Genomic DNA, 26,688 nt, shown 5'->3' with positions numbered 1-26,688 from the left:
TATGGGGCAGGACAGCGTGCGCGAGTGCGTGACGTGGGGATAGCGGGTGTCGGTGTGTTTTGTGCAGCCTTGTTCCCGGGTCGGCAGGTGTCTGTCGGGATCACCCTTCTTCTGAACTTACATAGCGCAGCCGAGCTGCCCTGGGAGAGGTGGGTGGCTGGCTGGGGCTGGGAGGTGTGCGCCATTACATTTGGCTCCTAGCCTGCTTGGAGCTGGTTAGACAAACACTTGTCAGGAATGGTGTAGATAACACTCAGTCTTGCCACGAGTGCAGGGGACTGGACTAGATGACCTCTCCAGGTCCCTTCCAGTCCTATGATTCTATGATCTTGGAGTGTGGGGGAGGTGTAGATGTGATTTTTTTCATGACTTGCCAATCTTCGAAGCATTTCTTTAGTGGGCAACCCATTAATCTGATCCCTAGACTCATATTGAGACAGTTTTTTCCAAAGCCAATTTCTACCTAAATATTTTTTCTCATAAGCAACAAACTTTTTACTTTTCTTTTACTCTTTTCTTTGTTCTCCTCTGCCTAAGTTATGCTGTCCCATTCTTTTATTTCCTTTTCCCTGTGGGCTATTATTGGAGAAGGTTACTACAGCTGCTCTGTTTTTTTTCTTTGGGGATGGGAAACTTTCCCCTGTATTACATTTTTTGCCTCTTCAATTTCATGTAATGTGCCAAATTCAGGGTGGTCAGAGACCATAGCCATTCTCAAAATCGGATTGAATCCGAGCAACAAGGCTCTTTTGAATTGTATGGCATCATAATGGCGTTAGCCCAGAATGTTTTTATACCAGTTGTTTCCTAATTATATATGGTTCTGGCCTTTCCCCTGTTTGTTGTCTTTCCTTATGGAACCACACAATTGGGTCTTCCTTAGGGAGAAGAATTTCAGTACTTCTTCCTCTATCACATTTCTCTTTGTTCTCCATCCTGGATTTTGCAAGCAAGTCCAGCAAAGTCTTCTGAGCTAATACATTCTTTTATCAAAGCTCAAATGTTTCTTCCTGTTAACCCAGGCATCCCTAATGCTTTGGCTAACCACCCAACTATAGTATTCTTACTTAGAAAACCCATGGATTTCCCTAAGGTCTTAATTTGTTCCAGGGTATAGGGTCTTTCCTCTGTTTGCTCTTCTCATCCTCCCTCATTTCCATGTGCAGTAGTTTTAGTGACAATAGGTGTAACTATTGGGGCCATAAAAGGCGGCTTTCGTAATTCTTCCAGTTCTTTGCTTAGTGGACCATAAGGTCCTGAGGGAAACCTTTTAAATAGTTGTAAGAGGGAGAATCAAAACCCTCTTCATCTGATTCTGTTTCTTTGCCAATCCACTGGTTACTACCAGTCTTTATTGCTGCTATTACCCTTCTATTCACTCTTAATATTTGCTTATGTGCCTCACGAGTCACTTCCCCTTTCTCTCCTGCATCTGAGAGAACAACTGTCACTGCAGCCTGCATATCTATTGCCTTTTGTTTCCATTCCTTCATTTCTTGAATCATTTTTTCCTGTTCCTTCTTTCCTTTGTTTAATTTATTTTGTAAACTAATGATCTGGGCAATTTGTGTCAAGATAGTTGCTCTTAAGATTTCAGCTTCTGTTCTTAGACTAACTAATTCTTTATCTTTTATTTCTCTTTTCCTTGCTGTAACAGGTTGGACCCCTCCATCCGGGATACCACCTGATATACTGGGGTCCCACTGAGCCCGCCCGTTCCACCAGCCTGGGCTTCCTCAACCTGTCCTTCGGTTCCAGGGCAGCTTTCTGCCTGGTTGCTTCTGCCTCCATTTCTCTGGCTTGCAGTTCCAGAGCAGCTTTTTGTCTGGCCTGTTCTGCCTGCATTTCTTTGTCAGCCTCTAGCTGTGTCAGGTCCATGGCTCTCTGGTGGGCTGCTTTTTACTCATCAATTTCCATGTTTTAATTCCATCTGTCTCTTATGCATCTTTTTGTTTTCTTCTACTTGCAACCTGTGGAGCTCCAACTTTTTGGTAGCTTCACTTATTTTCCTACTTTTTCTGTCCCTACTCCCCTTGCCCAAAATAAGCAAAAGACAATAAACCAGTAACCACTTTGTTCTCTAGCCAACACATTTAAAACTCACTTAAAATTACCACCAGTGTCTCAGAGCATCAAGCTGTGCACATTACCCTGCTTGCTGTGCCACTGTGACAGGTTTGGACCCCCCATCCAGGATGCCACTTGTTATAGTGGGGTCCCACTGAGCCCGCCCGTTTCATCAGCATGGGCTTCCTCACTCTGTCCTTGCTGGGCCAGGCCCTCAAGCCTTCTGTAACACACACACTCGGTCACTCTCTCTCTCAGCTCTGTGTGGGATGATTCAGCTCAGGGATTTACCCAGCACTCATGTGAACACCTCCTTTTGGGTGTTAATCCAAAATAATATTGCCTTGCACTGTATAGAGAGATCTGTACAGCACAAGCTCATTAAAATCGCCCCCTCCCTCAATGAGGAGGACATATGCAGAGCTTTTTACCACTCCCCCTGATATGAATTATACAAACTGGTTTAGAAAACAAAGACAAGTTTATTAACTACAAAAGACTGATTTTTAAGGGATCGCAAACAGATTGAAGCAGATTACTGAACAAATAAAACATACAAACTAGGCTTAATACATTAAGGAAATTGGCTACAAATAGTAATTTCTCACCCTAAATGTTGTTTTATGCAGGTTGCAGAGTCTCTTGAAGGTAAACTGCTTGCAGCTTAAATCTCTAGGTATACCCTTCACAGGCTGACCTTTCTCAGCCTGGGTCCCAGTCCTTTTCCCCCAGATCAGTCTTGGGTGTTTCCAGCAGTCATCCTGGGTGGGGATTCAGTGAAGAACCGGTGGCCTGGATTAACTCACTCTCCAGCCTTAGATAGAATTTACATATGGCGGGAATCTTGTTTCCCAGTTGGACCCGCCCTAAATGGAAAAACACTGAAAGCCCAAGATGCGGGTCTAGTACCAGCTGACATGATCACCAGACCCTGTCGTGTCAAAGCAGGAACCCAGGAAGCTTCTCAGGAAGGTGGGAGATTAGGAAGAACAATAATACCATTCAGGCTGATTGTCTACTGTCTGGTGGGTATTTCCCAGATGCAAACACTTTTGCAATTGATACAGAGCTTATATTCCTAAATTTAGATTCTTCTTCAAGTACTGTCCCTGTGGGTGCTCCACTCCAGGTGATGGTGTGTCCCGGCACCGTTTATTGGAGATCTTCGGTAGCAGTGCCTGGTCGGGATGCACGCACTCAGCTGCTGTCCTGCGGCGTCATTAGAGTCTGCCTGAGCGCGTGCGTCCCGCACCCCTCCCCTCTCAGTTCCTTCTCAACCGTCCTCAGCTGAAGACTGAACTTGGGGCAGTGCTAACCTTCTCTCTGGTCACTGAAAGAAATAAGTAGAAAGAAATAGAAATAGTTAGCTAGATATATCCCAGTTCTCTCCCTTTCTTTAGAATAGTTCATTAGTTTAAAAAAAAAGTCTCACGTTCGTCTCCCATTGAGACTTCCCTCCAGACAATCCTACTTCCATTATGCTGGAGTCCCGGGGCTTTGAGAAATGCGGGTGCTGCAAGGAGCCTATGCTGTGGTCCGATGAGCACTTACTCTGCACGAAATGCCTCGGTGAGTCACATGTCCCTGCCAAGTGTCTCCACTGCACCAACTTGAAAACTAGGGCTCGTCATGACAGAGACTTGTGGCTAAAAATGCTTCTAATGGAGAAAGCTCTGCAGCCGCCTATGGCACTGGGCAGTAAATCCTCTCCCTCACCTCCCTTGCTAAGTCGGAACCGACGGGGAGTGTGGCTTCACCCTCTCAGGCAAAGAGGCAGGAAGCCCCAATGTCTCTGCGCAGAGACCTTCAAAAGGGTAAAGGGTCTCCTGCAAGATCTTTACCCTCAGTGCTGACCATGCCAACAGCAGGCGCCTCTGATTGCCCCAGCACCTCAGCTGCAGCTGCTCACACGGGGCGTGAAAGCAGGGACCCGGCTTCCCACAGCAGTAAGCTCTCCTTGGCACCAGTCCTGCTGGCACCGAAGATGGACCTGGTGCCAGCAGCACATTCCACCTCGGTGCCGACATCCCCCTCAGCAGATGCGGAACCTCTGCAGGGCTTCTACAAATGTCCCGCGGCTCCCTCTAACGCTAAACAAAAGTCGCTGCGGGCTGCCGTTCACACTCCATGCTCCGCAACACCACAGCCCAGGGACCAGCAACAATTTCTGCATCAGGATGATATCTATGTGGCCCTTGAGCCTGACTCTCCACTCCTCGACATGGAGCGCTCACTGCCAGATTTGTTACTCTCTCCCAAATCAGACTCCAGGCAGCCCTACAATGGCCTGCCTATATCCGTAACTTAATTCTCAATTTGTCTGGCTTTGGTAGGTGAAAACTGGTGGCCCACCCTAGAGGAATTGCCAGAGTTTTACTGGGGGTTTCCCTTCAGCCTGTGGAGAATTCTCAGAACAGACTAATTCTGTTAACCCCCGGGAGGTCACGGATACAGCCTTCCACTCAAAGGACTGACACTCAGGCAGTAATTCTTCAAAAAGAAAAATTTATTTAACACAACCCTAATACAATAAATCTAAAATGTTAGAGAAACAATACATTAGTTCTTACAGTTTATAAGACATATTGCAAGATAAACTGTATTAGCACAGATGCATATTAAGGTATAATACAGTTAGAAAGGGCTTTTCAGTGGTTACATTCTATATGCAATGGTAGGTCACATATAGGATGCTGGCAACAAACTATTTAAACATTAAAATTATATAATAACAAACATAATAAACATACATACACAGACATCCCGCTTTCTCATTTCAGACACACCCACTCACACAGTTAATTATTGAAATCACCAAACTTACTTTTCCTGTAGTTTTCCTTCCCTCTGAGTAGTCCTTCTGCTCGGTCTATATTTTTCTGCTTTACTGCTCACTGTTCTGCTTTCCTTTTTCCTGTGATGTCACTCTTTTAGATGTTTTCTTCTTTCCTGCTTCTGCTTCCTTTCTCTCAGGTTTTCCACACATGCACTCACTGACTCAGACCTGTCAGTTCTCTGTCTTATATACAGATTTTGGCCCATTCTGATTGGTTATTTTTACAATCCTAAGCATTCCAACCAATCAGGTTTAAGCCCTCAGTCAATCAAAGCTGGACCTGATTGGAGACCTGTGTTATGCTTAATTGACCCCTCCCTTCAGGTTTGAAGTGACCTTTGTTTCACCTCAGCCTGCTTGCTTAATATTGGTCGATTCTCCCCCAGATCTCCATTTTGGATTTCTCTGACTGTCTCTTGCAAACGCCATCTTGTTATTGCTAGCTGTAACCACATAAAATTATCTTTATTAATTATTAAACCTCTATATTTAAAAACAACTATCCATATCTAAGTATACTGTAACACTGATTCATTGTCACCACTCCATTTTTATTATTTTAAACAAGTTTAATTTTAATCTCTCCCAGCTTCAGCTAGTGGTGGCAGCACAGCGCTTTTAGTGCTGTATTCTTTCCACAGAACAGAGCAGTTGGAAAATCTCTTGTATCAGTTTCCAGTTCCTTCATCTACTTCTGCTTGAATCTCTCTCTCTTCCTCTGACTCAGACTCCAACTCCCAAAAGAGTCTGCTGGTAGCTGGCCTTTTATGCTGCATTGTGGCTCTCTTCTAATGTACCTTTGTATTCTTAGAAATAATTACCTCACTCGCACATGGCCAGTATCAACCATTATTTGAGAGTTCTGATTGAGAGATCTGACCTTAAGAACAAGTTGTGACTAGTATGAGTGGGCTATGACTAGCTAGCTGTTCAGCTAACTGACCTGTCGGTCAGCCCTTACAGTGCATGCTCAGTAGCCACCAATCTTGCACATGCTCACTGTTGTTATTTACCTGAGAGCTATGATTCTGCCAATCAATACACACACATTCCTGGCTCTTTGCCAGGGCACCATTTTAGAAATTCTGGGCTTTCAACTCCGCATACTCTGGGTTTGCAGCATTCATCTCAGTGTGGAGTGACTTTTGTTTATCCAGAATAAAGATCAAGCAAACAATGTGTGACTGGAGAATTTCTCTAGAAACAAGTAGAAAAGTATGAACACATTTATAAATTAAAGAGTAAGAAATCGCCAGACCTAGATGGTATTCATGCAAGAGTTCTGAAGGAACTCAAATATGAAATTGCATAGCTACTAACTCTGGTATGTAACCTATCACTTAACTCAGCCTCTGCACCAGACGAATGAAGGATAGCTAATGTAACACTGATTTTTAAAAAAGGCGCTAGAGGTGTAATCCTGAGAGTTACAGGCAAGTAGGCCTAATTTCAGTGCCAAGTGAATTGGTTGAAACTATAATAAAGAACAGAATTTTCAGACACATAGATTAACACAGTTTGTTGGCGAATAGTCAACACGCCTTTTGTAAAGGGAAATCATGTCTTGCTAATCCATTACAATTCTTTGAGGGTGTTGACAAACACATGCACAGGGGTGATCCAGTTGATATAATGTACTTGGACTTTCAGAAAGCCTTTGACAAGGTCCCACAGCAAGAGCTCTTAAGCAAAGTAAGCAATCATGGGATAAGATGGAAGGTCCTCTCATGGATCACTAACTGTTTAAAATATAGGAAACAAAGAGTACGAATAAATGGTCAGTTTTCATATTGGAAAGCGGTGGATAGCAGCTTCCCCAAGGATCTGTACTGGGACCTGTTCTGTTGCATATATTCATAAATGACCTTGATAAGGAGGTGAACACTGAGTTGGCAAAATTTGCAGATGATATACATATGTATGCAGGGTCTCTGCGTGCCTTATTTCAGAGTGGTAGTCGTATTAGTCTGTATCAGCAAAAAGAACGAGGAGTACTTGTGGCACTTTAGAGACTAACAAATTTGAGCATAAGCTTTCGTGGGCTAAAACCCACTTCATCGGATGCATGCAGTGGAAAATACAGTAGGAAGATATATATACACAGCCCTACAATGCTGATATATTATACTGCACTTATTACAATGTAGCAGATGGAGTGTCTCTCTCTCTCTTTCTCTCTCTCTCTCTCTCTCTCTCTGAAAACTGATATTACTTCAGTCTGGGGGCTATGTCTAGGGTATATGATTTGTGGGGTTTATTTTGCTCAGATTTGGTTGATAAAAATATGGTAATGGTTTTTGATGCTGTATTGAGGCTTAATCAGATATTTCACTTGCATGTCCATTAAAGTTGGCTGCAGTAGTCCAAAAGTTGAAGGTTCCTTATTAATACTTGTGCACATAACTTGATGTCGCTTTTTTATCCAATAGTTTCTTTGTAAGATTTTTTCACAGCACAATATCTACAACAAGTACCTTTCCCACAATCTCCAAATCATGTAGAAACACTCTGAAATACTAATATTCTCTAGCGAGATAAGGTGGGTGAGGTAATATCTTTTATTGGAACAACATCTGTTGGTGAAATGAAAGATATTTATTACCTAACTCACCTTGTCTCTAACATCCTGAGACCAGCATGGCTACAACACTACAAACAAATATTCTTTAGTTCAGTCACCAGGACACTTTTACCTATGTTTTCAACTAAATCTAATTAAATCAGTAGGGAAATTGAATGGCTTCCAGAAAACTTATGGCTGTAACTTTCAACATCAGTACAGGAAGCTGTAAAATGACACCCTTAGGCTTTGGCAGCTTGTGTTGATGAATTCTGCACCTCCAGTTAACAGAAACCATTCACAAACTCCACCAGTCTCACTGAAAGAACATTTTAGCCCTTTCTCGCTGACCTGATGTGTTATGGCAAGGCAACTGTTTTATACCTCTCCTGCGCTGCTTGTCAAAGGTGGAAGAGGCCAGACTAGACAGCAGGTGGAAAAGCAGCTTTGGCTCTCTCACAATCCTAGGTACTGCCCCATAATTATTCATTTGAAATAGCTGGCTAACCTATAACCAACCAGTTTTATTTCCTGAGAATTGTTACGATTGTCAGCTCTGCAGTGCCATCAGGTGTCATTTTGCAGAATGGCAGACAAATCTAATACATTTTTTTAACATGTACAGTTGCCTTATTTTCAGTCCACAGTTCACAGCACTTTTTTTAGTTTGAATCACTAGCCATTGTAATAAAAAGGCAAAAGGGTTTTAGTGTTCTGATTAACTTTTGTAGTATCCCTTCTCCACCTGGTTACCTCCTTTAATACCAATCTGCTTACAGGTTTCAATGGAAAGGCCTGCTTGTTCTGGATCCCGCCACCCATTCAGTAGGGTGTAACTGCTTTATTTTCTTCCCATATACATTTATTTGGCAATGCCTCTACCCCACTCACTCCTTCCTGGCAGAGTCACTGGGGCAGCTTGGGAGAAAAATTCTAACCACAGGGTAATCCCCACTTACTTGCCAAATAATGGGAGACTCCCAAGAAATAACACAAAAACATACAATATATTCAACGCAGTAATTATATTAAACAGGAGATAAATATAATAGGGTAAAACATTATTCTCAAGGTCACTGGTGCCCATGTTGATAATACATTATTCTCAAGGTCACTGGTGCCCATGTTAATAATGGACAAATTGGAGAAATGGAGAAATGGTCTGAGTTAAACAGGATGAAGTTTAACAAAGACAAATGCAAAGTGCTCCACTTAGGAAGGAAAAATCAATTTCACACATACAGAATGGGAAGAGACTGTCTAGGAAGGAGTACGGCAGAAAGGGATCTAGGGGTTATAGTGGACCACAAGCTAAATATGAGTCAACAGTGTGATGCTGTTGCAAAAAAAGCAAACATGATTCTGGGATGTATTAACAGGTGTGTTGTGAGCAAGACACGAGAAGTCATTCTTCCGCTCTACTCTGCTCTGGTTAGGCCTCAGCTGGAGTATTGTGTCCAGTTCTGGGCGCCGCATTTTAAAAAAGATGTGGAGAAATTGGAAAGGGTCCAAAGAAGAGCAACAAGAATGATTAAAGGTCTTGAGAACATGACCTATGAAGGAAGGCTGAAAGAATTGGGTTTCTTTAGTTTGGAAAAGAGAAGACTGAGAGGGGACATGATAGCAGTTTTCAGGTATCTAAAAGGGTGTCATAAGGAGGAGGGAAAAAACTTGTTCACCTTAGCCTCTAAGGATAGAACCAGAAACAATGGGTTTAAACTGCAGCAAGGGAGGTCTAGGTTGGACATTAGGAAAAAGTTCCTAACTGCCAGGGTGGTTAAACACTGGAACAAATTGCCTAGGGAGGTTGTGGAATCTCCATCTCTGGAGATATTTAAGAGTAGGTTAGATAAATGTCTATCAGGGATGGTCTAGACAGTATTTGGTCCTGCCATGCGGGCAGGGGACTGGACTCGATGACCTCTCGAGGTCCCTTCCAGTCCTAGAATCTATGAATCTATGAACTTGTGAAGTTCCCTAGTCATGTGACCTGATATAGCAAATATAAAGTTAATGTTCCATTGCTACACATACTTTGTTGTGGCCCTTGATGACCTATGACCACGATATCTTCTGTGCAGCAGTTAGCAATGTGGTTGATTGGATTCAATGCAGTCCAAAGGACTCACAAGTGGGATAAGGTGGTAACTCCTTCCTCAGGTTTAATAGGCAGCAGGTAATAAAATCCCCAAACCCTTATCCCTTGGCTTGAAGACATAGTTCAGGGAGTAAGGGGTATGAAGCAAAGAAATTCTTTTCCCCAAGAATCAGGCAGACACAGACAATACTGAAGGGGTTTATTTATGGTACTGGGAAGACTGACAAGCAGCTTCAAAGGTGTGGGGATACAGTGACCAATTATATACCATTCTCTTATCACTTCATTTGCATTTATCTTGTTCTTACAGAGACAAACATTGTTACAGACACAGAGAACACACTTCACATGAGTGACAGGAATAGAACATGTGCATCAAACTTTTGATTACATCAATTATTCATGACTACCGTAAGGTAAAGGGGTGGGTGTGAGTGTTTACAAATATCCAGAGGGCTGTGAAGGGAGGGTTTGTTCTGTTCTAAGAACCAAACTACTCGGCGGACATTTGACCATATAAGTTTATCAAGTGTTTACAGTTGTCAGTGTCCTGGGGCTTCCGGTGTTTCTGCTTGTTAGTTACATGGGTTTTTGTTTCAGCTGCTAACTGAATTTTTAACTCTTGCCTAACAGGGGTCTACCAAAGAATTTCCTTGACTAGCTAACTAAAAGATGGTGCTCTCACAAACTCTGTGAATGATCCTCACGTTCAGAGATGATTCTGGACTCCTCAGTCACTGTAGAGGGGCTGATGATCACTGCTGGCAGGCGTACTTTATGCAGGAGTTAGGCTGCTTCTAGTCCCAGGATTTCCCCTCACCAACAAGGGGTGCAGGGCTAAAGGTGCACATTACAAAACTATACTACCACTCCAGCTCTCAGACATACTCAGAGTAGGCAGCAATCCAGGACTAGCAGCCAGAGTAGTGGTGCCACGTGGTGACTGATCTCACCTAGAGAGGTGGAGGGCTAACTCCGCCTGCCTGGGAGAAATTTTCCCAGAAAACTCTACAGACTGGGAGTCACGTTGGAAAGGGAAAGTCTCAAGCTGAGGGATCTTGCTTTTAGGTCCGCAGGGGCCAGTTCTCACAGGGAACCCTGCATGCAGGCCTGGGACTCACCAGCTCCCTACACAGCCAGTCCTGCCCTTTCCCTGGCTAGCTTCAGACTGCTCCAAAATGGCTTTTCCCTGGTCCTCAGCTCCCTGGGATGGACATCTCTCACCCTATTGTTTGCCAAGCAGACTCTGTCTCTGCCCTTGGCTCTCCCTCCCTACCAGGGACAGCAGGCCTCTCCCTGCAGGGCCTCTCCTCTACCAGCACACAGAGCCCCGGGAACCTAGGTGAACTCCTTTGGGGTTACACTTTGATTCACAAACCATGAGTTTGCCTGAATAAAGAGTGAATAAAACTAAGGACTTCAGAATTTTGTCCTTAGGTCTTTCAGGCTATGGTCTTTGCTATCTTCCAAAATCTGACTTGATGAATTAAGGTCTAGTTTAGAATAACTGGTATCTGTATAAATATTTGCAAGATTTTTCCTCCTATGAAACAGCCTTAGCTCCTTTTTAGTTGGCTTTGTGTGGAAATAAATAAACATTGACTCCGTAAGCCTCTTGAATGCCTGGCCTTATGCATCAAGAACTTGTACATTTGGGTACCTGTTTATCTCAAAAGCTGCTGAATTCCTCAAAATTTCTATGAGAATAAATCTTTAGTCTTCTTTGAGCATCTAATTTATGCCACTCATTTTGTTGGTTGTCTTTAGTAATGGACAAACCAATGGAAATACTGTGTCCTGAGATCTGTCAAATGGTGATTGATATATGCTTAGGGATAATATTTGTGGTAATTCTGAGAACTTATCTTGTCTTCTGTTTACCTCTCTCTAGTGATGGTGAGAGAAGAAGACTGGGGGGGAGAGAATGTTGCTTTTGCAAATAATGATGTTGCTTTGGGATGATTTGCTTCTCTCCCATCCCTAAAACTCTCCTAACCATGACTCAGGAACATAACAGTGATAGAGTACTGAATGAATTAAGTTGATAAAGTCAAATTTCAATACAGAACATTGCTCTGTGTATGTGTATATAAGTAGCCATTTTTGTTCTGTTTCCAAAAGGTGCAATATATAATGTCCTTCACTGAAAAAGTATTGTTTTTGTTTTAGCTAGAACTGTAAGAAAATTATTACAAGCAAGATTTTGAGAGTTTTTTTAAAGAGTTTTTTCATTGTTTTGTTGCATAAGAGAGATTGTGCCCTACCTGCTAGATCATCCTTATGTCCAAAGTCTACCTGATGTTTGTTTTAATGTTTCATTTTGAGTTGACATTAATCGTGCTCAGGGCCAGCTCCAGCATTTCTGCCGCCCCAAGCAAAAAAACTCCCTAGAGGGAGTGAGGGACCTGCCGCCCCTGAATTGCCGCAGGTGCCGCCCCTCTTCCTTGGCCGCCCCAAGCACCTGCTTGTTAAGCTGGTGCCTGGAGCCAGCCCTGACTGTGCTACAGTACTTTATTAATGGCATACCATGCCATTCTAGTCTTTGTTAATTCTAATGTCAATATGTGTACATAACTAGAAAGAAAATAACTGCAAGGATTAACACTTTTTTTTTTACAACAGAAAGCAAAGTAAAATGAAGTAACATCCTGACATCTTTTTATTACACAAAATAAGAACAGCAGATGGCACTATTACTTTGTATTTGTCGAGTACATTATTTTTTCAGGAACATAATCTTTTAGTGAGCACTGTTGACAACATAATACATTTTCAGGGATATAGTGAGTTCAGAGAAGCTTTGTGATCATAGAATCTAGTATGAATAAAAAAACGATCTTTGCGGTTTATGGAATGGTATCTACACTTCTTCTTTACCTTACTCACTAGTAGCCACTTAGGTCCCAGTGCTGATTGGTTTGGGCATAGCCCCACTAACTTCAGTTTGACTATGCATTATGAAATAAAGATTCAAGGTCTTACCAATAAAACCAATAGCTGGGAGAATTCCATCATGCCTGCTCACTCTAACAATGGATAGAGAGGGGTTTTTTTTAGTTTTAGTTTTTTTTCTTTAGTCTATGTTCTATTTGGTATATTTATCTGAAGTCTGACACCAAGTAACCAACTGTTTATATCTGCAAACAAAACTGTAAACTTACCAACAATTTGTCTGACACAAACATTAAAAAGATAGGAAAGACACAGTTAAGGTAAATATTGCAAAATATAATAGTGATCTCTTTTAAACTACAGTTGCAAAGTTGGTATTCAAATAGATGTGTAATCTAGATTTCTGTTCACTTATGCTTTTTTTTAGGGTATAATTTTTTTTTTACAAAGCTTTTTGTCTTTGGGTTTCTTGGTGTTTTAGACAGTAGTATAAAATAAAAAAGACAATGTATACACAAGGGCACAGTGTGGGAGTGGGAGTCCAAATAAGGTAGGTGAGGTTGTTTGCTTGACATACTGAAAACCCAAATAAGGAATACAGCAAGCACTAGCTTGTGGTGAATGGGAGTGTGAAATGCAGAAGTTGTATGGACTTGGGGTGAATCATTTTATCATCTTCCAGGAATGTGCTGGTTGTATGCATTGCTGTGGCCAAAAGTAGTGATTTCATTGGCCAATATAATCATTCTGATGGGAGGCTGAAGTGGGAAAACCTTCCAGGCAGTGAGCTCTCTTTTTGTGGGTCTAATGTCTCGTGTAAATGCAAGTCTGAAATCTCTATCTAATGAAATAAACTTTTGTTGGTTTTCTCCTATGGTAGGACGGGAGGGTGAAAGGTAGGCACAAAATATTGATAAGATACACTTCAAGCGATGTGGCTCATTAGATATATAGTGACAGCTATACCACAGACTAGCATATGCCTGCACCCCTAAAAAGACAGAACTTGTCACTGACATTTAACACACTGGAGATACTCCCCATTACCTATGCCAGGGTAGGAAATAAAGCCAGGGACAGAGTGCTTAGGCAGCTTACACCTCAAGGGCAGGGGTTACATTTTAAAAATTCCAGTGACATCTACTCTCAGCTTTGAAAATTGTTGTAAGTTCCAGAAAAGAGTGTTCAGATTCCCTGTTGTATATTCACATCATCTCCTTTGAAAATCCCCTGGTTAATGATTCCATATTCAAAAATTTCTCTCACATAAACATTACAGATGTTATATTAGTTTACAGAAAACAAATACTGAGGAAATAGAGAGAAAGGGAAAATACTACTGTGAAGAAATTGTACAGACAGAAAACATAATGGAAGACACCTGAATATTGTGTGGTGACTAAGGAGATAATGGAAAAAACTAATGGGATTACATCTAATAAAATCTAGTTTGTAAACTGCAAAAAACCCACTGAGAGGTATAAATCATTTAGAAAGTAGTATGCAAAAATTAAGCAGTAAGATAGACTGCAGTTTCTCCACATTAATGTCAGCTGTAAGCAATCTTAATGATAATTGTGTATCCTAATTAGTGAAATTAGAGAGTGTAAAAAGAATGTTTAATTTATCATTAATGACAGATGTAATGTTAAAATGTGGTTCATTTTCTTAAGTACTTCACAGCCTATTTCAAATTGTAATAATTTTAAAAATTAACATATTTAACATTAAATAAGATATCGTTTACATGTGTGATGAATACATGAAAGTAAAGTCACTTCCAGTAATATTAATGCTAAAGGGGAAATACTTTTAATACAGAAGGAAAATGTTAGAAATGGGAACTTGAACTGAAATGTTGAAAAATAAGAAATATTGACTTATTGGATTGATTCTTTTAAAAAAAAATCATATGTGCCTGAAAATCTGTGTATTCTCTGTGCTGTAACCACAAAAGATGGAGAGAAATATTAAGTGTTAATTGTAGGAAATTCAAGTTTCTTATAGAGGTTGTTGAAAATACATAATTTCTTTTCTGTTTAGGATTTACCGTATTTCTGTGGTGCAGCCAATCATATAAAGTTTGAATACTTTTGGGTGGAATAAAGCCCATATCCCCTTGTCTTAACAAACAGGCATAAGCCTGACTATCCTCAATTTGCCAACATCTCTCCAGTGCTGTTAGGTTTTTCTTCATATCACCAGTGTTGACATTCTAATTCTCAGAGGATAGGACATGACCATCTAGAAACATTAACCGGTAGCATATTGTCATGGGCAGTGGTGGGCAACCTGTGGCCCACGGGCCGCACGCAGCCCGTCAGGATAATCCGCTGGCGGGCTGCAAGACAGTTTCTTTACATTGACTGACCACAGGCATGGCCACCCGCAGCTTCCAGTGGCCTTGTTTTCCAGGACATTGTTCTGTACATAAACTGCAAATTTGGCAATTCTTGTGTTTTCTGCTAACTTTTTATTAATTTTTAAAAATATATATATACAGGATTTGAGACATTAACATGGAAGCAAAGACTTTTTCTGGGACCAACAATGGCATAGTGGAAGCAAAGACTTTTTTTGGGACCAACAATGGCATAATATCTCTATAGTTACTACATTTGACCTTGTTGTCCTTTTTGAACAGAGGCAGAACAACACTTTCTTCTAGTAATCTGGGATATTAGTGTGATGGATGGTCTGGAAGAGCCTATGCACCTGTCTTCAACTCAGGGGTGATGTTACAAACTCCTGGTGCTTTCCCAGACTTCAATGTATGGACTGTGATCTGTATCTGTATCTGTTTGGGGGTGGGGGGCAGGGATAGCTCAGTGGTTTGAGCATTGGCCTGCTAAACCCAGGGCTGTGAGTTCAATCCTTGAGGAGGCCACTTAGGGATCTGGGGCAAAATCAGTACTTGGTCCTGCTAGTGAAGGCAGGGGGCTGGACTCAACTCAATGACCTTTCAAGGTCCCTTCCAGTTCTAGGAGATGGGATATCTCCATTAAATTGTTGAACAAAAGTGAGTCTATCAAAACTTACCATTCCATTTCAAAAGGAAGAGTGACAATAGATGGTTGACCATGTCTTGAAATGATCTTTCAGATTGCTGCTTCTGATCTTGCAGTCTCTGGTTAATGCAGCCATCCCAATTCTTTACTGGACATGCTGGTGCCACCTTCTTTGCATACCAGGTGGTGAAAACCATGCTTGGTGGCAGTCTGTTCTAAATTGTCTGCCTAAGTTGATGTCCAGGATTCCTTATTTTGCTTACACAATGACTTGACAACATTCTGAAGCCAAACTCATTTAGCCTTTGCTTTTCCTCTCAATGCTTGTCTTTAAAGACTTGAATTATAGCCTCACTTTTTTCTTAGCTCTGACTGCAGTAAGCATCTTCTCACTGATCCATGGATGATGTTTGAAGGGCTGAGGCTCCATCACTGAGCTGACAGTAGTAAGCACTACTTGAAACAATGCCATTCGTCCTCATATGACAGAATGAGTTAGATTTCAGGCCTTAATGCTCCAATGGCATAAGCAGTTAAGATTAGAAAGCCATCTAATAGCTTGGTTGTAATAAGAATGTTTGCTTGAATCGGGCTAATTTTGGCCCATTAACTAGCTGTAATGGAAGTCACAGGTGCATTTTTGGCAGCAGAAGTCTGGTCAGTGTGAAGTTCAGCGCCTCTGAACTTGTACATCCATGACTGTTAACTGCAAATGATTGTTAATGAGGACATAGTGAAACCATCTGGGCTGTACAAGGTCAGCTTGTGAATGTTCAGGTGATGAAAGAACAAAATAAACATGTAATTGGCTGCTGTAAATTCAAGCAGTCCCTTCCCCTTTCTGTTCTGCTTCCAGATACCAAAAGACCCAAGCATACTTCCCCAGGTGTTATTATCCTTTCCTACCTGCACATTAAAGTCACTCAGGATAATGATGACAGGGCCATACCAAATTCACAGTCCATTTTGCTCAATTTCATGGTCCGTGCAGCAGTAAGGGGAGCAGTACCATAACTCCCCCCCCCACTCACAATAACCTCGTGACCTCCCTAAAACTGCAGTGCAGAAGGATGGCAGCAATAAGAGTGACAATACTATACCATGCCATCCTTCCTACAACTCCTTTTTGGGTCAGGAACCCTACAATTACAGTGCCACACCATGAAATTTCAGGTTTAAATAGCTGAAATCATGAAATGACTATTACGGACTATCTGCAATTGCTGGTAAGAAATTACCTTTAGCAGCATTCTTGACCGTGGTGTTGATGGGGTCATACACTATGATGATGGGGTAATACCCACAACTGTTATGGAACTGGATGCTGATAAGTCTCTCATTAATTACTTGCCAACCCTGTAATGGCTGTTGGGCATTGAGTAAAAGTACAGCATCTATCCCTTGCTGGAGCAGCCTGTTGGGGTGGCCTAAGAACAAAAATATATGGTTCTCAATTTTCTTTTCACTGCTTCCTGGCCAGCACACATGAAGCTCAGGGAGTGCTGAAGTTCGTTTCCTACCTCTTAAGTTCCTTGAGCTATGACCACAGCAGGGATCCTGGATAAGTTCTGCCTACATTTTTCTCCCTAGGCCGGTGTGGGGGTTCCTCCCGTCCTGTGCTTTGCTCATTGCTGTTTTTCTGAAACTTCTTTGCTATATCTGTGTACCATCACACTCTGCACCCAGTGGGAAAGATCCCAATCCCCTTACCTTGGCTGTGGCTACTGAAAGCCTGTCTCTCTGTGTGGTGGTGGTGTTTAAAGCTGTGATTCCTTCACTGAGTTCGGGATAGAATTCACTGCCCTCCTACATTGCTATGACTCTCAAGCCTCCAGGAGGGCTCAGCTGGAACCTTCCACCGTTCAGAGGGACTAAACTCGGCCCTGGGTGCTTCTGTAGTTCCCTTTTCTCTGATCTGCCCCTAGAGTTCACCCGTATTGCTGCCACCCAGGTTCTATTTCTCCCACAAAGTAGGGCATGGGCCAGTCCCAGACCTGACTACTGCAGCATGGGTTGTAGCTTCTGCATTCAATTTGTGAATACCTGAAGAATGAAGGGGTAATCACTAGCAGCCACCATGGATTTACCAAGAACAAATAATGTCAAACTATCTTGATTTCCTTCTTTGACAAGGAAACTGATTTGATGGATGGGGGAATGTGGTGGACATAATAAAGGCTTTTGACCTAGTCCCATATAACATTCTGATAAGTGAACTGGAGAAATGTGGTCTTGGCAGAACTACCATTAAGTGGCTACATAATTGGTTAAGCACCCACAAACAAAGAGTAATTATTAATGGAACGATGTTGGATTGGAGGAAAATTTCAAGTGGGGTTCCACAGGAACCTGTGTGACGTTATTGACATAAACTGGGACCATATAGATCATTGTTGCAACCAAAGTCCTGTAGTGGCACCCAAATCTTGTATAAAGGGGGTCAAATGGGGTGTCTAGGACAAGGTTATGGTTTACTGGTTATGATTATGCTGTCTATATGTGTGTATCAGTTTTGTAGTCGAAGTTATGAATATTGGCTCTATACTGTCTGTATGGCAAACTTATGCTATGCTTCTGGGTGACATCCCAGACAAGCTGAGATTAGCTCTGCCTAGCCTGCTTGATGGCCCATTAAGGACCATCAGCTATACAATGGACCCATTGAGAGAAGGCAGATACGCCTTGTACCTCAGCAAAGTATGCAGGGACTGGCCCATGTGACTCCAGACTCCATGTTGCTGTAATTTAAGAACAAAGAGGTGTTCTTACACCTGGAAAAGACTATATAAGGCTGATGCCTGATCTCCATCTTGTCTTCAATCCTGCTTCTTACCTCTGGAGGAACTTTGCTACAAGCTGAAGCTGTGAACAAAGGACTGAGGACCCATCACAGCTGGGGATGTATTCCAGAGACTTGATTTGAACCTGCAGTTTATTCCATCGCTGCTGCAAGCCTGAACCAAGAACTTTGCCATTACTGTATGTAATTGATTCCATTTAACCAATTCTAACTCTCATCTCTATCTTTTTCCTTTTATGAATAAACCTTTAGATTTTAGATTCTAAAGGATTGGCAATAGCGTGATTTGTGGGTAAGGTCTGACTTGTACATTGACCTGGGTCTGGGGCTTGGTCCTTTGGGATCAGGAGAACCTTTTTCTTTTACGGGGGTATTGGTTTTTATAACTATTTGTCCCCATAACGTGTGGCACTGGTGGTAATACTGGGAAACTGGAGTGTCTAAGGAGATTGCTTGTGAGACTTGCGGTTAGCCAGTGGGGGAGACCGAAGTCTTAGTCTGGCTGGTTTGGTTTGCCTTAGAGGTGGAAAAACCCCAGCCTTGGGTTGTAACTGCCCTATTTGAGCAATTTGTCCTGAGTTGGCACTCTCAGTTGGGTTCCGCCAGAACCGCATTGTCACAGTGGCGTAGTCGTGCTTGGATCCACAGAACCAGGTCAATTAAGCTTTGGGTCAGAACCCCACGCTATCCAAATTTGAATTTTGGGATTGAGAGTTTTGTTGGTTAAAGAGCTGCTGCAATGGCTGAGCAAAGAGCATATGAGGGACTTGGGAAAAAAGCCCTGGAAAATTTGTGTTCAGAAAAGAGGATAAGCTTTAGAAAGAAAGCTACAAAGGAAGAATTGAGAAATCTGCTAATAGCCAGTGATCAGGGGGCAAGAGCACAGCCCTTACCTGAGGCTGCAGAAGATGCAGAAAAAATTAGGATGCAAAGGGTGACAAGTAAACTGCAATTTGAGCATGAACAGAAGCTAGCAGATCTTCGATTGCTGGAGAAGCAAAAAATAGCAGAGTTAGAAAGTGAGAGAGAGAAAGAAGCTGATCAAAGAAAGAAGGAGGCTGATGAGAGAGAAGAGAGAGCTCGTAAGGGACGTCTAGAGCTGCTCGCTGCTGAGCAGGAGACTCACAGGATGGAACAGGAGACTCACAGGATGGAACAGGAGACGGCCAGACTTCAGCTCCAAGTAATGGAAGAGCGGAGAAAGTCATCCCCACCTGGTACTCCACTTCCCCCCCACCATGAGAAAAACTGGGAAAGGATGTGTCCCATTTACAATGATACTGAGGATATAGAGGAGTTTTTGTCTACCTTTGAACGCCTCTGCAATCTGTACCAGATCCCTGAGGGTCAGCGAATGCCTGTCCTGCTAACCAGACTGACTGGAAAAGCCAGGGAGGTGTTTAATGACTTGGGGGAACAAGAAGCATTAAATTATGAGCGGTTTAAGGATTCTGTGTTAAGGCGATTCAAGGTTACTCCTGAATCTTACAGAGTTAAGTTTAGAGAGTTTAAAATGCCTAAGGATTGTACTTTTGTAGAATGTGCTCATAAGTTGATGGGTTTTGTTAAAAAGTGGGTTATGGGAGCCAAGGTTCATGGGAGTTTTGAAAAACTGCTGGATTTAATAACTTTGGAACAGTTCTTAGACATTGTGCCTGACAATGTGAGAGCAGCTGTGTGTGACAGGGACCCTGAGTCAGTCCTACAGGCGGCAGAGATTGCGGATGCCCATACCCAAAACAGGGCTCGAGAAGGGTGTAAAACCCCGGGGAAAACTGATCACCATTCTCCCCAGTTCAAGAGGAGGGAAGGATTTAAAAATAAACCTGACTCTTCTAAAGGAGTTCAAGGGGGCCCGGAGGGTAGGAACTCACATCCCCAGCAGGTTACATGCTATCGCTGTGGTATGCTGGGCCACATGAGACCAGACTGCCCGACACTGAAGGGCAGCCCAAAACCAGCAACCCCAAATGCCACGGCCAATGCTAACCCTGTTGTTGTAAACTCACAGGCAAGCCACACAGAGCCCAGCATTGGTGCCCTGTGTGCAAATGCTGTTTCTGTTGTCTCTGAAGGATTTGACCTTAAAACTCACATTAAAGCTAAATATGGGGGAAATAATGCAGAGTTTATTAGCAGTGCAGAAGTGAATGGAGTGAGGTGTATGGCATGGAGGGACACCGCAGCAGATATTACTCTGGTTAAAGCAAGTCTTGTCAGGAAGGAAGATTATTTGCCAGGTGAAGATGTAACTGTTGTAGCCTTATCTAAGTATTTTGTCAGGGTGCCTTTGGCTAAAATCCACCTGAAATGGAAGGGATTGGAGGGCACCATGGTTGTGGGAGTAAAAGACATAATCCCTAAGGATATTATGATTGGAAATGATATTAAAGCTATGGTCAGTCAAGTTAATACAAACCAGGCACAAGAGAGGATTGATCCTAAGGTTGTGCCTATGGAGGGTTTCTCCAAAAGTTTGTCTTTGGAAAGTAGCTGTTCGGCTGTGAATGAAGTTTCTGAATGTCTATCTAATGTCTCAGAAGTAAATCTGGAATTAGATCAAGCGAAGGGAGAGGAGAACCAGGAGATTTTGGATGAGCCTAGGCAGTCTTGTGAGCTGATGGCTTTATCTAGTCAGCAGTTTGGGAAGGCAAGGAGAGTGGAAGATGAGTGTCCCTATACCTTATCTGTTTCCTGTGCGAAGAATAGTGACAGTGAAGGAAATGTGCCTGTGTCTGTCAGGGGTATTGACTTGCCTATGGAGGAAGCTACCCCAGTCTCCAAGCAGTTGTCTGTGAACAGCCCGGGGTGCTGGGACAAGGGAAATGAAATCCCAAACAGTATGTCTAGTAAAGGAAAATGCGTCTCCAACTCTTTTTTGTCTGTGGAGCAGACAGAAGGTGCCTTTCGGCCTGTGATGGTTGAGAGTAATTTAGTTGTCTCAGAGTTGGTTCTGGATTCAACTAAAGCCCAGGAAGGGAATGGTCCTAAGTTTGCATCTGCTGGGGAGAATGGCCCCGTAACTAGGTTGCATCCAGTTAGTGGCTTAGCAAAATCCCAGAGACCAAACAATTCTGGTGCTTGTATTTTGCCTGTTGCTCATGTGTGGTTGGAGAAGGGTGTAACAACTCTGTCTGATCAGGGTGATACCCTAGCCAGGGCACAAGGAGAGCAGAAAGGTAATTTGGTTGTGTTACCTACCGACAGTTTAACAACTTGTAGCAAAAAGGAAAAAATTCCTAAGCTTGTGTGTGGCAAAGAGAAGGGAAATATTTCTAACCTTTTATCTAGGAAGTCTATGGGTTCGCCTGAAAGGGGATTGTGTAGAGATCTGCCTGATGGGCCAAAGGTGATCCTGAATGTAAGTAAGACCCAGACAGAGTCTGTTGTTGCTCAGGAAAGTGTGCCTTTAGAGCAAGCCCTAGGTGAAGAGGGTAAGGGCAGAATTTCTGTGAGGGGTGAATTGCTGCTTAGAAAAGCTCCTGGAGAAAGGAATCCTCATGGTACTCGGTGCAAGCAGTTCCCTGCAATTGAAGGGTGTGAGAGTGATTTAATCAAGGAAGTTTCAGTTCCTAGCAGCCAAAAATTGTCTGTTGTGAAGGGATCCACTAACTTTCCTTGTAAAAGATCCAGTGTGGGTAGCTTTGAGAAGGTCTCAGAGGAAGTAAAAGTTGTTAAGGAATTGAGGCATCCCTATAACCAAGTGGCTGTGTGGGGCCAACTTGTTGGGGAGGCAATGGTGTTGGAACAGGAATGTCTCCTTTCTGATTCTTTAAATGAGCAGTTTGTGCTTCAGGGTTTGAGGACAGATTGGGTTACTGATGTGTCAGAGCAGAGCAGTTTTATGGCTAAATGCTTGAGGATGCGGGGGAGAGGAAGCAAACTCTCACCCGCAGACTCTTTGGATTTGTGTGGTATCTCTTTAAGACAGAGTCCAGCCTTGGAGATGATAGCAGTTACGAATATGAAAACTGGTGGACTGGCTCTGGTCTGGGGTAGTGCAAATTACTTGCCTGGCTGGGAAAGGAAGGACTTGCTAATAGCTGTTAGCAAAGAGGGCCCACCCCATCAGCCAGTGAATTCTGTTAAGCAAGAGAAATCAGGGTTTGATCTTGCAGGACAAGGAGGAAAGAGAAAACTGAATTTTGCAAAGGGAAGCCGCAGGTTAACCCTAAAATGCCCAAACTCCAATGGTATTGAGCCAAAGGGGTGGCATGACAAACATGACTGTAGATGGACACTTGCAATGAACTTGTTGTTATTGCTAGATTTTGTAATTAATGTGTTGCTATTGCCACAAACTGTAAAAATATACAATGTGCCTAATCTTTTGGAGAATTCCTTGAACATGTTAAAAGGAATACATGAAAACACACGTTATGTTAAAAGGCCTTGTTACACTGGGGTTTCACAGGCAATGCATATAAACAATATGGGAACTTTTCACAGGGGAAAGGACAGTCCAGACCTAATGTGCTGTATGAAAAGGAAGACTGAGGCACACTACCATATTGCTTTCATGGCTAAATGCCAAGATTCCTGGACTATGAAGAACATTAATATCTGCATTTATTCGATGTTAATTGGGTTCCAAACATTGGCCCGAGCTTGTATGGATAAAGTAGCAGTTTTCTTTAGCTCTTGGCAAGATCACATGACACATACAGGAACCATGCTGCCAGAGCAGATCCAATTCACTATTGTTCTAACTAAGTGTTACCTTGAGTTTGTAAAGAGGTTCAATCATGTGGTTGAACATGATTTTGATAAACCATTTCTGTTATGCACTGGTATGGCTTCTAACCCAATACTAGCTGTAGTGGGACAGAACCCAGGATGGGGAGCTCTTGGGATGCAGTCAGTGATGTTTGTGTCATCCCTTCCTGCATCAATTTTGCGTTGGGGGTGTGACGTTATTGACATAAACTGGGACCATATAGATCATTGTTGCAACCAAAGTCCTGTAGTGGCACCCAAATCTTGTATAAAGGGGGTCAAATGGGGTGTCTAGGACAAGGTTATGGTTTACTGGTTATGATTATGCTGTCTATATGTGTGTATCAGTTTTGTAGTCGAAGTTATGAATATTGGCTCTATACTGTCTGTATGGCAAACTTATGCTATGCTTCTGGGTGACATCCCAGACAAGCTGAGATTAGCTCTGCCTAGCCTGCTTGATGGCCCATTAAGGACCATCAGCTATACAATGGACCCATTGAGAGAAGGCAGATACGCCTTGTACCTCAGCAAAGTATGCAGGGACTGGCCCATGTGACTCCAGACTCCATGTTGCTGTAATTTAAGAACAAAGAGGTGTTCTTACACCTGGAAAAGACTATATAAGGCTGATGCCTGATCTCCATCTTGTCTTCAATCCTGCTTCTTACCTCTGGAGGAACTTTGCTACAAGCTGAAGCTGTGAACAAAGGACTGAGGACCCATCCCAGCTGGGGATGTATTCCAGAGACTTGATTTGAACCTGCAGTTTATTCCATCGCTGCTGCAAGCCTGAACCAAGAACTTTGCCATTACTGTATGTAATTGATTCCATTTAACCAATTCTAACTCTCATCTCTATCTTTTTCCTTTTATGAATAAACCTTTAGATTTTAGATTCTAAAGGATTGGCAATAGCGTGATTTGTGGGTAAGGTCTGACTTGTACATTGACCTGGGTCTGGGGCTTGGTCCTTTGGGATCAGGAGAACCTTTTTCTTTTACGGGGGTATTGGTTTTTATAACTATTTGTCCCCATAACGTGTGGCACTGGTGGTAATACTGGGAAACTGGAGTGTCTAAGGAGATTGCTTGTGAGACTTGCGGTTAGCCAGTGGGGGAGACCGAAGTCTTAGTCTGGCTGGTTTGGTTTGCCTTAGAGGTGGAAAAACCCCAGCCTTGGGTTGTAACTGCCCTATTTGAGCAATTTGTCCTGAGTTGGCACTCTCAGTTGGGTTCCGCCAGAACCGCATTGTCACAACCTGTTCTGGGTCCGGTGTTGTTTTACATCTTTATTAATGACCTGGATCGGCAGCATACTGATCAAGATTGCAGATGACACAAAGCTTGAGGTGGAGGTTTGCCAATACTTTGGAGGAATGAGCTAAAATTCAGAGGGATCTTGATAAATTGGAGGACTGGGCTATAAACAACAAAATGAAGTTCAACAAAGACAAATGCACAAATACAGAATGGGGGGAACTGGCTTGGCAGCAGCACTGCTGAGAAGGATCTGGAAGTTGTGGATCACAACCTCAACATGTGTCAGCAATGTGATGCTGCTGCAAAAAAAGGAAATGCAATTTTAGGTTGCATTTACTGAGGCATAGCATGAATGTCACGGGAGGTGATTGATAGTACCACTCTACTCGGTGCTGGTTAGACCGCAGCTGGATTACTGTGTCCAGCTTTGGTCACCAGTGCATAGAAGGGATGTGGAGAAACTGGAAAGGATTTAGAAGCAAGCGACAAAGATGATCAAAGGGATGGAACACAAGCCATATAAGCAAAGGCTGAAGGAACTGGGTATGTTTAGTTTGGAAAGGAGGAGATAGAGGGGAGACATAATAGTGCTCTTCAAATACTTAAAAGGCTGTCATAAAAAAATGGATAAAAATTGTTCTCTCTTGCCACAGAGGGCAAGACAAGAGGCAGTGGGTTCAAAGTACAGCATAGTAGATTTAGATTAAATCTCAGCAAAAACTTCCTAACTGTAAGAATAGTAGGACAATGGAACAGACTGCCTTGGGAGATTGTGGAAGCTTCTTCACTTGAGGTTTTCAAAAGAAGGCTGAATAGCGACCTGTCTTGGATGGTTTAGTCACAACAAATCCTACATCTTGACAGAGGGTTAGACTAGATGACCCTTGTGGTTCTGTGACCTCTGCCCCTTGGCACTGCTGGCTGACAGTTCTCCCACAAGTGATTGGGATTGGCTAAGCTCCAGCCCAGCTGTTTCAGTGGGGCTCGGAGCTACCACCTCTCTTCCCACTCCGAGCTTTGTTGGCAACTAAAGGGACAAGAGACTCAATCTGCAGCTAACCAGAGCAAGAGGCCTTGAAAGCCCAGTAAGGGTGTTAATTTGATAGGGGTAGGGACAGAGAATGAAGGCCAGTCAGCCCACCGCCTTCCTCCCAAGCCGGCCAGTGGAAGGGGGAGAACCTGAGGAGGTAGAGGAACCCAGCCAATCTATATGTTCTCTCCCTCCAGGGTGGTCTGCCAACCTGCCAATCCAACCAACATCCCCCTTACTCCTACCTCAATGAGACTGGTGTGAAGGAAAATTTAGGGGGGCCTTAGGACTCTGGTCAAGCTTACGGGCCTAAAGAGTTGACCGAGCCTGTTTTTGTATGGAAAGTCCCCAAAACAGAACAATGGCTTTGTGTGTATAAAGGGCATGAGGGGGCAGAGTAAACAAGTCCCCAAGTAGCATAATTTGTAATAGCCCAAGCTTAGGAAATATATAACCGCAATAGCACTGTTAGAAAAGTCAAACCGCAAATGAACAAGACTGTGAATAATAAGAAGGGTGATTGTTCTTTTTGCTTTTGACCTGTATTAATTTTGCAATGTATTCCAAATAAGGTAATTAATACGGAAGTATGTATAATTTGTCTGTGGTTTTAAGCTTTAAAAAGCTTGTGTGTTCCTTGAATCAGGGGGCAGCTACTGAGAGGTGTTACCACCCTGAGCTTGTAATCAATAAAGGAGCCTCAGGCTGATCTGATCCAAACTCAACGTGTGGTCGATTTTCCACAACAATTTGGGGGCTCGTCCGGGATCCACAGCAACCCCCCCAAGACCGGAGAACCGTGGACCGTTCCCCATCATACCCGGGCCCATCTGAAAGGTAAGAGATCCTTTTAAAATCTCTATATTGGGTTCCGGTGAAGGACTGCCCATAGGCTCTGGGTTTGGGTGAGTTGCACACCGGATCTGAACCTTTTGCTGCCAGATAAGCCTGACGCCCTTCTGTTCTGTTCTGTTCTGTTCCCTGGGAAGAGCCACTGGGTGGGCTAAATAGGCCTCTGTACGGTTTCTGTGTGCCAGTGTGACTGTCCGTGTGAGAAAGGATCTGTGAGAAAGAGTCACAGGAAGATGCCGAGAGCTCTCTGCGAAGCCTGTTGGCTCGTGACCAGAGGTGTCTCTAAAGCAAGCCCCGTGACTCCATCTAGTGGGCATCACAATGAGTGTCCTGACCTAGACAGCTTCCCCTTTGCATGGCATGACCGGCGAGGGGTCTGTCTGGGTCTAGGATTGTGTGACCCTATCCCCTACCATCTGTGAATGGTCTGGTTTCCTCACCCTCTTTCCCTCTGGTTCCCCTCCTCTGCCGGTAAAAGGCGGTCTGACGAGCCACATTAGGGACCAATAAGTTCACGCTGTCCTTATCCAGTTTTCAAATATCCAAATTGCTCTAAAGGAGCTGCCA

The 26,688-nt window shown here is 43.1% G+C and overlaps 1 long non-coding RNA gene across 2 annotated transcripts; it reads left to right on the top strand.

The window, feature by feature from the left end:
- The first annotated feature begins 10 nt into the window (after window positions 1-10).
- LOC135982208 (uncharacterized) lies at window positions 11-26,100 on the top strand. Of its 2 annotated transcripts, XR_010599449.1 has the most exons (3): window positions 21-149; window positions 9,872-9,977; window positions 25,916-26,100. It is a non-coding gene; the product is annotated as an uncharacterized LOC135982208 (long non-coding RNA). The 2 variants fall into 2 exon arrangements; XR_010599450.1 differs by lacking the exons at window positions 9,872-9,977; window positions 25,916-26,100 and adding an exon at window positions 1,658-5,019 and having other exon boundaries at window positions 11-149.
- The last annotated feature ends 588 nt before the right edge of the window (window positions 26,101-26,688 follow it).

Source organism: Chrysemys picta, chromosome 3 (assembly GCF_011386835.1).
Source record: "Chrysemys picta bellii isolate R12L10 chromosome 3, ASM1138683v2, whole genome shotgun sequence".
NCBI lineage: Eukaryota > Metazoa > Chordata > Testudines > Emydidae > Chrysemys > Chrysemys picta.
This window is presented reverse-complemented; position numbering and strand designations above follow the sequence as displayed.